The sequence below is a fragment of the Lissotriton vulgaris genome, unplaced genomic scaffold (genome assembly GCF_964263255.1).
Source record: "Lissotriton vulgaris unplaced genomic scaffold, aLisVul1.2 SCAFFOLD_2124, whole genome shotgun sequence".
Classification (NCBI taxonomy): Eukaryota; Metazoa; Chordata; class Amphibia; order Caudata; family Salamandridae; genus Lissotriton; species Lissotriton vulgaris.
The window spans coordinates 258585-274698 of NW_028244354.1; positions in this window are offsets into that span (position 1 = coordinate 258585).

Here is a 16114-nt window from a genome sequence, read left to right on the forward strand (position 1 = left end):
CCCAGGGGGCAAAACGGTGTATAGGTTCCAAGATAGCAGCCGGCCGGTGCACAGAGAGCAAGTCCAGGAGGGCGCTCGGCAACATGGCACCCGTGAACAAAGGAAATGGGCGAGGCGGCGACGGGGACCCGAGCCCCGGCAGCACAAGAGAGACAACATCGTCAGACTCCTCCAGAAAAGGACCGAGGAGTACCTCAGCGGGTCCCGGGACACGTCCCTCCGCCACCGATCCGCACCCCAATTCGGGCAATCCACCGACAGTCGGCTCGGGGTATGGCTTAACGCACCGCTCTGGGGAGTCATCTTGGCCATCCAACAGGGCCCCATCGAGCTGGGCCCCCAAATCGGTAGCAAGAGCACGAAAGTCCAATCTCAGGTCCTCCAGTGCCGCCAGGATGTCACAGAGCCTCAGCGGTGGATAGAGAACGGAGGGTGCTGCTGTGTCCGCCATCTTGGGTAATCTGCCATGGAGCGCCCTCGGGATCAAGCCCCCGGCATCAGCCATCGACATCAGGCAAACCATGGAACCTCTGTGAGGCCCCGGTGGTGCAGAAAACGTGAAGGCAGCCAAATATGAAAAGGCAGGAATACTAGGAGCAACTGTAGCGCTGGGAGATCCACCGGCAGGAGCAGGGCGCCTGTTGCAGAAGATGGCGTCTGCTGCTACAAGCTGCAACAAAGAAACAATCCCGGACCCTCGCAGCCGGGCCGGGATACATGAAGCAGGAGCCGGCAACAATGTTGCGATCGAATCGCGATGGGCTGCTGGCAAGGAGAAGGCTGCTACGAAAGTTACACCAGCGCCGAGCTCCGAGGCCGGTGCCCCCGCTCCTCCCTCTCCGCAGTGGCCGCCGCTGTCGCAATTGCCTCCGGCCGTCCCCACTAACAATGGCCCGGCCGCTCCCTCTGCTGAAGGCCGGAGTGGTGACCGGGGTGGAACTCCGCCCTGGTAGCTCCGTTTCGGACCGGGGACACTGCAACGTGGTCAGGAGAGCAGCGCCGGGAAACGTGTTGCCAGGAGGCACAGGATTTCGAGCAGGATCTCAGTGAAGGGCGCCAGGGCCGACGGAGCCGAGGAGCTAGGCGGCCATCTCGGCTGCAGGCTAGGCTCCTCCCCCCCCCTGCTGCATTATTGATAACAGCAGTCCTGAGTAGCAGGCTATCTTCTCTGCATCTTTCACCTCTTCCCCAACAGGCCTTACCATCACTTCGATTTTGAATCAGGTTCTCTATCCCTTTCAGAAACAAATAAAGCTCCTCCACATTGTCTCCCTTTTTTCTGCAAAGGTGCCCTCGGTCCTAATGCTAAAAAGGAAAACAAGCTTCCATGCCCCTTTTTTAAAGGTAGACAGTGATAACTGTGATGCACTGGGCCCCTCAAGCCCATGGGCCCCCGTCCTGCTGCATCTGCTTAATTATTGATAACCAGCAGTGGCCACTTACGCACCTGGCAGCAGTACCTGCTTAACTAATGAATGGCCTTTTTTAAAGAAATAAAAGGGGGGTAAAAGTCCACTTATATTACCGCATTTGCTACGTACTCCATCATCTGCTGCATAGTACTGCATATCCAATTCTTCAGTGCTGTAAACTAGTACTTACAAACTTTCTATTCTGAAAGACAGATTTATGTATTTTAGATAATTCTGCTTTATTGTGCAGTACAGGAAGACAAATTCGTTCTAGTTGCACACTTATGTTTTTAAGTGAACCTAGTTCTATGTATGTTGCGATTTACTTTGCTGTACAATTCACTGCTTTTGTGGTCTTCTGCCATGTTATTTAAATATGTTGAGCATGGATTCAGCAGCCATTTAGTCTCCCAAACCTACTATGCAATGGGATCACCATGGACACCTTGTTGCTAGTGTCATAAGGCTGTGTCACAGCACACGAACAAACATTAACTATTCCTTTTGCCGGTAAACAATTCCCACCCACTTTAACAATTTCTTCTTTAACTTCATTTTGACAACTTCCGTCAGTGACGAACCCTTTTGCCCTTTCTCCTGACTCCAAAATTTCTTTGCACCGGACCAGCCTATCTGCCCCTGGACCAAGCCTGCTTTCCTTTCATTCCATCATTCTCCTCTTACTTTCAATTGCTCTATTCCCTGTTACCTCTAAATTCGTCCTTAGTGCCTTTTGATGAGCTTGACCTCTATAACTAATACCTCTATCTCTGACTGCATCTCTTTCACAGTGCTCAACCTGCTGCTGAAGCCTATTGTCCCTGTACCAGAATGGGCTTAGAGGCTCAGTGCTTTCCTAGAGTAACTGTGCAGTTGTGAATTCAGTGCTGTGAGGCAATTACCACGCCCAAATCTCCCAGGGTGAAGAGGGCAGTTATTACCAATCCACCCAGTGCCCTGCAAGTCCCTCCGTGTGGGGTGTGCATGTAAACTGCATAGGAAATAATAATTGAATTTATCAACATTGTGTTGTTCTGTAATTACCACATATCCTATCCACGATTCAAGCAGAAAAAAACAGCGTCCACAAGATTCTGGAAATTTCTGTAATAAAGGCTTAACTATTGATGTTTGTGCATTACAATAAATACAGCCAGTTGTTAACTCTGTGAATTTCAATGGGTTTTGAAGCACTTTTGATACTCTTGCTGTTAACAGGATGTTAGTTAAATACATTCTTGAGCAATCCTCACATAGGTCAGGAATTGAAATGGGGCAAAAATAAAAATACATAAATGTCTTTTTTTTCAGTTTAAGGTTTATTGAAAACAAAGTATCTATCACAAGTATCAAAAAGGAATAACATAAGGGAAAATACAATGAATACATAAGTTATTCCATTATAGAACAGGGGGGAAGGAGGGAGGGGGAATAACATGATTGATAATATCAATGAAAGCAACACCTGAATCTTGTCTTTAAAAAAACAACAAGAAAGCTTGCAAATGACAAGAAAAATGCAAAAGTCAAATTCTACAATAAAATGGTAAATACAAAAGGAAGGGAGTAACATTTCAAAACATTCATCTGAGTTGAAGGGAAGAGGCGACAACAGAGATGTTTCATGGGGGTTTCCTAACTTCATCTGATTTGTGAATTTTCAAAGATGAAGCCAAGGCCAAATCTGAGAGATAGGAGGAAAGAGGTAGCCATAAAAGGTCTCTTTAAATGTGTAAGGAGAGAGGAGTAATTTTACAGGTATCTTATCTATGGTGAAAGCAAACTGCATTCCACCAGGCCTTGAAAGTGACTTTATCTGCGTGTTTCCAGTGAGAGGCAATTAGATGGAGGGCTATCGCCAATAACAAGTCGAGTAGTGAGGGAGAGTTATTTGAATGTGACCAGGAGGGTGATAATGATCCTAAGAAGATATGGGAATTAGAAAAAGGAATATGTGTATTGAAAATGTTATTTATTTGGGACCAAACTGAGAGCCAGATTTGGGAGAGGGAGGGACAGTCAAAAAGCATATGCTTTAAGTCAGCTGAGGTACCATTACATGACCAGCAAGCAGTAGAAGTGTCTGGGGAAAAAGTGGCTAATTTCATTGGAGTGAAAAGAAGGCATTTATAAATAAAATATAAGGTCTGAGTCGTATTAGCTGCCTTTGATGTTTTATGGATTTTTAACCATAAAGAGTCCCAAAAAGGAATAGACCAACACTCCCCTAAGTCCTTCTCCCAGGCCAATTCAGATTTCCCCTTAGGTCTGTCAGAGACGAAAAATAGATGTGTATTTATAGAAGAAGCCTAAGTTTGAGTAGATAACAAAGGAAATAGTTTAGAAGAAGTAGGAGGAATGTCTGGAGTAGGGGGGGAGCTTGGAGGTATTGGAGAAGAGAGGGAAGAAGAGAAATATATTGAGATTTACAAGAAGATGGCAAGGAAAAATTCAATTGGAGGTCTGAAAAAGAGAGGGGGAGAGAATTAGACACCAATTGTGAAATCCAAAGTAAACCTTTGAGTCTCCATTTTTTCCAATAGAAAGTGCGACCGTTAATATGTAAAAGATGATTCTGCCAAATAGGTTGAGAGTCTAGCGAAGATAGGTCAGGATATGAGGAAGGAAGAATAGGTACTAACAATTTACGATTGTGAGAAATTACTTGTGATCTGAATGAAGAGATAGTATTAGTAAAGGTTGGAGATTCACGAAATTGGAAGGGGGCTATAAAATGGTGTTCTATTTTAAACCAAAGAGGAGGGTGAACACCTTGATCTTGATTCAACCAACGGGAGGATTGTTTTAAAGAGAATGCACAATGATATGATTTGAAGTCACAAAATTTAAGGCCTCCAGAGGACTTATCAGCTTTAAGAGCAGCAAGAGCTATTCGAGGAGATTTATTCTTCCAGAGGAACTTATTCAAAATAGAATCAATTTTTTAAAAATAGAAAGCGGGAATGTGAACTGGAATCATAGAAAGAAGATACAGGACTAGTGGAGAAAGCATCACTTTAATTGAATCTAGTCGGCCCCACCAGGAAAGAAAAAGCGGATGCCATTGATCAATAGATGTAGAAAGAGAATTAGAAAGAGTAGCAAAATTTTCTTTCAAGGTCTCTTGGATAGAGGGAGTAAACCAAAAACCTAAATATTTAATTTTAGAAGTCTTCCAGGAGAATCCCGAGGTAAGGAAGTCTTGTTTTAAACAAAGAAAATTTGAAGGAAGAACCTCACATTTATCCGCATTAAGGCGATATCCGGACAACTGTGAGAAAGTGTCGACCTGAGAGAGGAAAGCTGGCATAGAAATAGAAGGATTGGAACAATATAAAAGGATATCATCAGCATAGACAGACATTTTAACATGGGAAGAATCTAGTTGAAAGTCGGAGATTTTGTCATCGAGTCGAATTTTCGTTAGGAAAGGTTCTAAGGCAATAACAAATAATAGAGGAGATAAAGGACATCCCTGACAAACACCCCTAGAAAGAGAGAAATATTCAGAGGTAACACCATTAACAAAAATAGAGGCTTTAGGATTAGAATACAATAAAGAAATGAGGGAGATTAGTTTGGTAGGGAAACCTATCCATTTAAGTGCTTGAAAAATAAAATCCCAACCAATTCTGTCAAACGCCTTTTCGGCATCTAACGCTATGGCTGCAATTGGATAGTCAAGCGAGGAGGATTTGCTTAAAATATTAAAGAAAACCCTAGAATTATCAGATGAAAGACGACCTTTGACAAAGCCAGATGATTCCGGACCAATAATGCTCGGGAGAATGGGATCTAAACGGAGAGCAAGTATTTTTGCAAAAATTGTATAATCTAAATTAACTAAGGATATCAGACGGTAATTCTTACAAAGGGAGGGATCTTTATTTTCCTTGGGAATTAAGCAAATCACAGCTTCTTGAAAAGAGGCTGAAGAAGAACCTTCTTTTATAAAATACTGGTACAGCGATAAAAGATGAGGGAGAAGTAAAGAGGAAAAATCAGCATAAAATTCAATAGGAAAGCGCTCGAGGCCAGGTGCCTTACCTCGTTTAAGTTTAGAAACCACCTGAGTAATTTCAGATAGGGTGATATCTGATTCTAGCGAGGAACAATCAGTAGCCGCCATGGGGGGAGGATGTAACGAGTGAAAGAAAGAAGCAAGAGCCTCAGAGGACGGGTAACTTTCTGGTGTGTACAAATTTTTATAAAAGGAGACAAATTCATTTAAAATATCACTATCTTTAAATAATGAAACACTACACAAGCCGTATTATGAATAGATTACATTTTAGTAAGTTCACAACAAATTTTTAAATAATTTGCAAGCAGTTTGCCCATCCTATTTTGTCCTCCATAGCACCTGGCACTACTTATTAAAAGATAGGAATATGCAGCTTCTGTGGATGATTTATTAAAGGATATTTATGCATCAATGAGACGTTTCAAGGAGGATTCAGAATTATACCAGTAGTAGGAATATTCAAGGTTTTTAATATCAGTTAACAACCGAGCGTTCTTGGCTTCAAAAAATCTATTTTTCTGGGAAACAAAACTTATGATAAAACCTCTGGCTGCTGCATTAAAAAAGTCCCAAACCATAACTGGAGAGGATTCTGGGGTCAAATTAATAGAGAAGAATTCAAACTTAAAAGAGGTGAATTGGCCTATGAATGAAAGATCTAATAGTAGAGAGTTATTAAAACGCCATTTACCTTTATTGGGAGAGAAAGGTAAAATATCAAAATCTACAAAAACTGGTGCATGATCTGAATTTAGAATGGATCCAATTTCAGCATGAGAAACAAGTTAGGATAAAGGTTTACTAAAAAAAAAGGTAGTCTATTCTGGATTTTGAGTTGTGAGGATGGGAATGAAAAGTATACTCCTGCAATTCCGGATTATAGAGCCTCCAAATATTAGTTAGGGCCTTACGACGAATAGCAGAAGTGAACTGAGAATGTATTTTAGTATTGATAAATCTGACAGAGGAATGTCTATTGAGGATAGGGTCAAATACCTGGTTACAGTCACCTCCAAAAATAATGTAATCATCAGCAAACAGTAGGCGTTTTTTAGAAATCTGATTCCAGAATATATTATATACATTAACAAGTGCATAAACATTAAACAACACTAAGGGAATTTGATCAATAAGTAATTTGACAATCACCCAGCGACCTTCGAGATCATTTTCTTGATGGGTAATTGTACGTTGATGTTTTTATGGTACAAAATTGAGAGGCCATTTTTCTTTCCAAAAGCTGGGGAGGAGAAAACATGACCCACCCAACCTCTTTTCAATTTAGCTGATTCAACATCTGAGAGGTGAGTTTCCTGAATCAAGGCAATATCTACGTTTAAATTAGATATATGGGTTAAAACTCGTTGACGCTTTATAGGATTATGCACTCCCTTAACATTCCAAGTTAAGACTCTAAATAAGAATCATAAAAAGTGAACATGCACAAGAAATATTAAAATCATCGGTAGTATAACATCTATGAAGAAGAGTAAATAAACTAAAAACAAGGTTGCAATCTGTATAGGAAACTATAGGTATGTTATGAAAAAGAACATAAAAACTTTTTAGAAAAATAAAAGGAAAGAAAGTATCATTGAAACTTATAATTACTAAAATATCAACAGTGTAACAATGCAGAATCATATCATCAAAAGAAGAAAAGTTATAGAGGGAAAAAGGAAGATAATGAATCTGAAAGAAGTAGAGAAATAAGAAACGGCGAAGCAATGAATGAAAAAAGCGAAAAATGCAAGAGGGGAAAAGAGAAAAAGAGGGAAAAACGAGGAAGAGGGATGAGAGAAGGAGACACTGAGAATGAAGGAAGCGAAGAGTAGAAATAAGAAATAATAAAAACAATTGATGAAGAAAAACATTAAGGGGACGTACCACAGTAAAACAATGAGACTGTGGGTGGGGGAGCCACATGAGAAGAACAGCACACCGGCAGTGGCGGTGCGTCCATTGGGGGCGTTGGGGCGCTGCCCCACTAGCCATGGACGACCGCACTACATCAATACATGCATTTGAGAATGTTTTATCAAAGGCATTCTGTCTGATTAAATTTCTGAGCGCACTGCGCACTACCGGCTGGGACAAGCCTGACAGAATCGGGCATGGTATATGGAAGTGGGACGTGGTGGGTGGGGGCGGGGCTGCGGCAGAGTGACAGGCAGCACACAGGCAGAGGGAGCAGTGTCGGAGAGTGAGACTCAAACTACGCATGTGGAATGACGAAGTACTCACAATTTCGACTGGCCCGCGCATGCGCTGCAGGGGTAGACCTTCCCTCCCCCCCTCTTTAGCACAGGCACTGTCAGGCAGGGACCCGGTCTCTAAAAGGGCAGATAGTATCCTGCTTGTAGCCAATCCTGGCGCAGTGTTGCTGGTAACGCTGCGCCAGGATTGGCTGCTGCAGCAGGATGGTGCCGCGCGTGGGTGTTGGCTGGTAGCTGAGGGGCCGCACTGTATGGCCAATCACCATATGGCTATATCCAGCCATGTCGAGGTGATTGGCCATTTGAAAGCTGTCTTGACGTCACCGTGCGTGGCGCGCGCCTGAACACATCAACAACAAGTAAGTAGTAGTAAGTGAAAGTGAAACGTGAAAGTAGACTGTAGTACTAAACACTGAGAGTCAGCGCCTGAGTGACCAGTCCCGCTGCTCCGCAGTTCGTCGTCATTGTGGTGTGCTCCTGCCTACTGCTGCTGACCATTACAGTTGTGATGTGTGCCCAGTCAGTGCCCAGTTGCTACGGCGGTCCGGACCACGTACGTTTTTTATACTGACTGTGCTGTGCCCGTGCGTGCCGCTAGCCAAAGTGTGGCCCTCGCCTGAGTGTGGCTCGTCGGTGGCCTGTGGCCGTGTTTGCAGTCTTGAACTGTTGATCTCAGGGGGCTCGCGGGTAGGGTCAGGAGGGCAGCTACGTTGAGTTGGGGGTGTTGGGGGGCTTACGGGCACGTCCTGAGCGTGAGTCAAGAAGCAGCCTGCAGACCCCGGCTCTGTGGATTTAGCTGGATTAAGCGATGCACAGCACGGATTGTGCGCTCCGAGCAGAATGCGGTCCCCCGGGTTCGTGTCGTCAACTCATCATCGTTAGTCCAGAGAGAGAGACGCACCTACAGATCTCACTGCGAATGCTGACTGCTCAAAGTTTCGAATCACACTCCACATGTATTTCCACCAACACCTGAACACCCCCTTTAAGCACCGGGGACAGAAAGTGCAGGGGTTTCGGACCCGATATTCTTACTTTTGTTGGTGTGGCTGGCATCTTTAGGTTTGTGTGCAGTGATAGAAAAAACATGTATTTTGAGCACAGTCATTCACAGAGTGTGATAACTTTGTGCGTGTTTAAAATGAAGCGATGCTTGCTCGGCCCAGATTTTTGTTTACATAAGCCAAGGTATTGTATTAAGTTGTGCTTTAAAAGACCATGGTTTCTGATAGGCCAAATAACATGCAAGGCATTGTTTACGAATATATGGCAGTTTACGTACACAAGTCTCAGAGCTTTAAATGGACAAAGAAAAGTGCAGGTGCTCACATTTCGTGTACCTGTCTGCTACTGAGAAGTGCCGGTACTCTCCCATTAAATGTATTGCATCAGTGCTGAGAAGTGCATACATACACTCTATCTTTTAAATTAAAGAGATGCAGGTACTCAGTAGTGCCTATTGAGACACGACCCCATGTTATTCCTTCAGTTCCAGTATATTAGTCGAACGGTCCGATGAATCAGCCTTTTAACACCAGGCACAGAAACATTGAAATGGTGGGACTGCGTGGGTGGAAAGGCATGCGTGTGTCAAGTTTGGGGAAATCTGTATCTTACTTACTGTACAATATGTATATTAGCCTAACCTATTGGGGGTGGGCGGGAATACACTTATTCGGTGACGTAGAGTGAATGCCACACAACATTTGTAAGATCTTCCTCTTTGAAGTCCTGACTTCAAATAAGAAACTTCCAGTAATTATTGCATGATTCTGCACGATCAGCAAAAAATAAAAAAATCTACCATTTCCAGCCGCAGTAAAGGGACAGCGTACATATTGATTGGGTGACGGGAGCCCTCTCAGCAGGCCTTACAGTCCCACAAACTAATCACGCAGCAGAGCAACCTCAGCACGTCTAGATTTCAGTAGTTTGTGTTGGGTACACACACCGCAGTACTCAGCTCATGAGCAGAGCTCAATCTCAGCCGCCTCGGTACTGCAGCAGTTAATTTACACATTTAGGGCGGCCACGCTAGCTTAGCCAATATGCCAGTATGGTGAGTGGTTTTGAGGTTTTTCCCTTTGTTGTCCATCAGATGGTTGTACGCAGATGATCCCTGTGAATCGTGCATATCTCTACATTCAGGACATTTTGGCATGTTCTGCCCTGGAATAGAACTCAGAAATTCCTTAATCAGGACCTGTGTAGGTCGTGAATAATAAGTTCCAATACGATATAGTGTAAACATACTGATTTTTTTTTAATGTATTTACTTTTGGGGAAATCGCACCTGACTAAGTCATTTAAAAGAGTGACCATGTTTGATGTGTCTTTATCGACAAGATGCTCAGCAACATTCTGAAGAAGCAGGGGGAGTTCCTGGGAGAGCTGCTCGGGAGAAATCTTCGGGGACATGGTGGTCGTTTTTCCCCGGCAGCCGAGGAAGCTCCAGTTGGACTGTTCGAGATGCATATAATCCATTATATGTTCCTTGAAGTTGAACCGAGGGAACAGGGATGATATAATTCACATGATCATCCCTGTTTGTGATGTGAAAGAGGTCAACAGTCGCCCACAGCAATTGATTTCAAGCAGCAGAAATGCTCTCCAGTGAGTGCCACCGCCCCCTCCGCTGCCCTCATGTTTGTTTTCGTGTTGGCACCAGCCCTGTGTCAGCAGACACACAATCTGACAATACATCCAAGGCAAGCGGAACTTGAACTCTCTCCAGCGCCTTGCCTCGAATTAGATGTCTATTTAGGTTAAATTTAAAGTTGACAAAAAACGCGAGCGCAAAACCGCACCAGTCACAGTGGCCGCTGCAGCCACCCATAAGTCTCATTTTTATTCTAGTGACTGTAATCATGTCTCTTCACTGCCTGAAGAGAAGAATGTACATTGTTTGACTTTTTACATAGTTTCATCCCTGTGCAGCCTTGGCTGAATGAATGAATATCCTCATTCATTTGTCTGATTTTAATACTAGTGCATGGGCTGATGCGTCCTTTAATGCAGCCTGCAGAGCAGCATTATTATCCACTGATTAGCCTACCTTTAATATTTGTGATGGGCGCAATGTCCTCTCTAGACAATCTGAAGAGCAGAATACATATTAATTGTTCTGTCTAAAATATTATTCATAACAGCGTTTTTCTGTGTGCCCTGCAGGGCTGCATTTATACGCAATGATTAGCACAGCTTTTCTTTTACTATCTGGGCACACTACTGTCCCTTTGCATCCTGAAAACATGATTTGCTATGCATTGTTTTGTTATTCATTGAAAATACCCTTCCTGTGCAGCCATCATATAATTAATATCGATTGATGCATCTGACTTTATTAATAGTGAATGGGCATACCGCTCCAGTGCAACATTAAGCCTCATTGTTCACTCGAATATTCACGGCCCTCTTCCACGAAGGGGCACCACGCGGCCAGTGCAGCCCGAAGAGCGAATAAATATTCATGGTTTAGCCAGCTGAATTCATGAAGGAGTGGGGCGTCCTGCACATCAGCGTTAATATGCATTGATTACAATAGCTTTCATTGGCTGGACACACTGATTTTCATACGAGAACATGTAATAATCATTGATATTAATGATGACGCACACTGTCCTAGTCATTCATCCAGGGTATCCTGCAGTGCACCATTAATATTAATTGAATAGCTTGACTTTTAGTACTGATGACGAGGCCCAGTGTCATCTGCAGCTGATGGGCAGCTTCGATATTCATCCTTGCATGAGTTTAAATGGATTATTAATGGAGGGGCCCTCCATTGCTTGCATAGCTGCATTAATAATCATTCATCCTTTAGTTTAACTTTTATATTGATGAATAAGCAGTGTGTAATACAGCACAGCATGCAAGGCAGCATTATAATCATTCATTCATTAGCTCACATGTAAAATTAATAGAGGGGCGCACTGTACACCCTAGCTGCTTGCAGAGCATGAATAATATAGGCCTTTCATGAAGTTAAAGCCATTTGCTTTGCTATACAATACCATTAGCAAAGCAAATGCCTTTAACTTAATCAAAGGCGCGACCTATTACATTTTCAATGCTTAGGTAACAGACCCATCGCAGCCCTTTAGTAAAAATATATCAGGACCAAACATGTACCAGATGCAGATCACAAAATGCTGTAAATAGGTCAGTGAGTCACTGCATTTTTCAGAGAAATCATTTTGTCACTTGCAGTTCATAAGTTAAAATCCTAACATACAACAGTTAGCTATTGAATACTGCAAGGTAAAAATGGTACCGTTATGTTTCACCCCCCCAGTCTTTGTTTGATTACCCCAATGTCTCAAAAATAAATTGTTATATTTTTATTTACAGCACCTGGTAAATACGTCTGACAACCTGAACCTGTTTAGTTGGTTCTTTTGTTGTTTGTAGTTTAAATCAAAACAATCTGTGTGGTTCTCAGCATTGTATCTTGAAGTCTGTTATGAAGCTCTGTGGTTATACTGAATAAGCAGCTACCTATGTTATATGACAGCTCTTTAATAATGTAATACCTGCACTTTCACAATTGCTTTATTAACCTTCCTGCTTTCTCAAATTTGCTTGAAAATGCACCATTTTCCCACTATTTTTTCAACATTTTCTCGGGGGGAAATCCCCCCGAACCCTCCTTAGGGGGTTCAGGCACGCTCGCTAAGCTCGCTCGCTACAGTGCTGTATGATTATCAGTTTCCGCTCCACCACTTTCAAATGTCACGAGCCGCCACTGCACACCGGAGCAGGGAAGGGACCACGGGAACGCGCACAGGGAAAAGGACTTCAGAGTGAATACAAACAGCACATAATGTAGAGGATCACAGAGCTGCATCTGGAAGAAGTTAAAAGAAATGGTGTTAACAAAAGGAACATTACATCATGAAAATGAAACAATGCACAACAGAGGTTACATAAAATAGGATTTAATTACAAAAAACAAAATACAAAGGGGAGAGGAATACATAAAGGACATCAAGACATGTCATTGTTCCAACATGCAAGGAGCGTATACAAAGTATTCATGGTCGAGGGATTTCCATGGAGACGCCGGTACATGAGTCCAGAAAACGTTGAAGCATAACCGGGTCTTCGTAATTCGTCGTCTTGTTGTTATAAGTCACTTTAAAGAGACATGGGTGGAATAATCCATAACGGGCATTTAACGAGCGAAGAGCCGGTCTCATTTCCAGAAACTTCTTGCGACGGTCTGCAGTACTTTTGGCATAATCTTGAGCAAAGAAGAGGTTTGAACCATCCTTAGTAATTTTTCCTTTTTGCTTGGCAGCCTGGAGAACTTTAAGTAAGTCAGCATATTCCAAAAAATATAGAATAACACCTCTGGGTTTAACTGTAGAAGATGATGGCATAGATATGCGAGAGGGTGGACCTAAGCGATGAGCACGTTGGATATTTAAAGGTGGGAAATTCAGTAGACCCAGGAGTGGAGGCAAAAAGGTCTGAAAAAAGGAGATAGGATTTGACCCCTCAAGACCTTCCGCCAGACCGTAAATGCGTAGGTTATTGCGTCTATTTCGGTTTTCCAAATTTTCCACCTGTTGCCTTAGATTTTGTATTTCTTTGTGCATTCCTGGAACTTGATCTGTAGGCGTCAGGACTGAGGAAACCGTTTTCTCAAGCTGATCCACTTTTTGTTCAGTGTGCGACCAATTGACTTCGAGGTTTTGAAGTTGAGCGTTTGTGTCAGCCATGTAAGGCTTGAGGGAGCAAATTTCCTCCATGAAGGGTTTAAGAGAACGGATTTTGTCCAGAAGGAGCTCCATAGAGATGGAAGAGGATGAGTTTGTTGGAGAAGGAGGGTTCGTTTTAACTCTCTTCCCAGTGTGGAGGCAGACGCAGACGGTAGTTTAGAAGTATTTTTTGTCTTTGAGCGAGAGGAGTGAGGGGAGGAATTTTTCATTGAGGGTGAGTCAGTATTCGCGTCTTCCATGGTGTCCTGTAACACGCTAAAGGGACTAATATCCTCTAAAGAGCTACTGGCTGCATTAACTTGTGGATTGGAGTTCCTATTTTATCGTGACAATGCCATCAAAAAGGATGAAGTATAAAGGTTAGCCAACCGCAATAGGCAGAATAATTAATATTCATACACAAAATGAGAAAGAAATACATTTTGCGAAGATATGTGCTGAATGCAGACAATGAAGAATTCGAAAAGGAAGAGGATTGCCTCAAAGCTATATTGATAATAGCGTTTAACCGCAAAGCAACTAAACTGGTATTTAATATTTGCCTCAAAAAGTCATAGAGCACCCAAAAGAGTTTTGATAATCTTCTCACGGCTTATAAGCGTTGGTAAAATGCATTCTATATCTCAGTTTGTTCAAAGAATACAAATTGTCATATTTGCCATAACATGAGAAAAAAGCACCTCAGAAAATGTAGAAAAAACAAGAACTGGGCAGGAGATAGCTTGAAGAGACTGTGCCCATATCCTTCTAGAACAGAGGTCTTCAAAATTTTTTGCTCGAGCCCCCCCCTAAGCAAAATGTTTTGAGGTCGGGCCTCCTACAAAACTTTAAGGCAACGATTGGTGGAGTGGGAGGGACATGGCTGTGTCCAAGGAATGGGACTTCTGAAATGATTTCAGGAGTTCTTTTTCTATAGCTCATAAAACACACTAAGTATGATACTTATAAAACAGAAAATGCATCAAACAAAAACATGTATGGTCCCAAAAATACTGCTCCCCGTAATTGGGGTGTGTAAGCCCCTCAAACTCTTGGACCCCTGCTGAATTATTGATAACAGCAGTCCTGAGTAGCAGGCTATCTCCTCTGCATCTTTCACCTCTTCCCCAATATGCCTGACCATTAATCCGATTTTGACTCAGATTCTCTCTCCCTTTCAGAAAAAAATAAAGCTCCCCCACGTTGTTGCCCTTTTTTCTGCAAAGGTTCCCTCGGTCCTAATGCTAAAAAAGAAAATAATCTTCCATGCCCCTTTTTTAAAAGTAGACAGTGATAACTGTGATGCACTGGGCCCCTCAAACCCATGGGCCCCAGTCCTGCTGCATCTGCTTAATTATTGATAACCAGCAGTGGCCACTTACACACCTGGCAGCAGTACCTGCTTCACTAATGAATGGCCTTTTTTAAAGAAAAAAAAGGGGGGTAAAAGTCCACTTATATTACCGCATTTGCTACATAATCCATCATCTGCTGCATAGTACTGCATATCCAATTCTTCAGTGCTGTAAACAAGTACTTACAAACATTCTATGCTGAAGGACAGATTTATGTATTTTCGATAGTTTTGCTTTATTGTGCAGTACAGGAAGACAAATGCGTTCTTGTTGCACGCTTATGTTTTTAAGTGAACCTAGTTCTATGTATGTTGCGGTTTATTTTGCTGTACAATTAACTTCTTTTGTGGTCTTCTGCCATGTTTTTTTAAATATGTTGAGCATGGATTCAACAGCCATTTAGTCTCCCAAACCTACTATGCAATGGGATCACCATGGACACCTTGTTGCTGTTGTCATAAGGCTGTTTGAGCTCAGGTACATAAAACCAACCATCTGCTTATTGCCGCGCAGATTAATATGTCCTCAAAGCACACGAACAAACATTAACTATTCCCTTTGCCGCTAAACAATTCCCACCCACTTTAACAATTTTTTCTTTAACTTCATTTTGACAACTTCCGTTAGTGACTAACCCTTTTGCGCTTTCACCTGACTCCAATATTTCTTTGCACCGAACCATCCTATCTGCCCCTGGACCAAGCCTGCTTTCCTTTCATTCCATCGTTCTCCTCTTACTTTCCGTTGCTCTTTTCCCTGTTACCTCTAAATTCGTCCTTAGTGCCTTTTGATGAGCTTGACCTCTATAACTAATACCTCTATCTCTGAATGCATTTCTTTCCCAGTGCTCAACCTGCTGCTGAAGCCTATTGTCCCTGTACCAGAGTGGGCTGGTAGGCTCGGTGCTTCCCTAGAGTAACTGTGCGGTTGTGAATTCAGTGCTGTGAAGCAATTACCACACCCAAAATTTCCCAGGGTGAAGATGGCAGTTATTACCAATACACCCAGTGCCCTGCAAGTCCCTCCGTGTGTGGTGTGCATGTAAACTTCATACAAAATAATATTTGAATTTACCAACACTGTGTTGTTGTGTAATTACCACATATCCTATCCATGATTACAAGCAGAAAAAAACAGCTTCCACAAGATTCTGGAAAATTCCGTAATAAAGGCCTAACTATTGATGTTTATGCATTACAATAAATACAGCCAGTTGTTAACTCAGTGAATTTCAATGGGTTTTGAAGCACTTTTGATACTCTTGCTGTTAGCAGGATGTTAGTTAAATACATTCTTGAGCAATCCTCACATAGGTCAGGAATTGAAATGGGGCAAAAATAAAAATACATTAATGTCTCTTGTTTTCAGCAATTTGTCAAGAAACATCATTTAAAATGCAATAGCT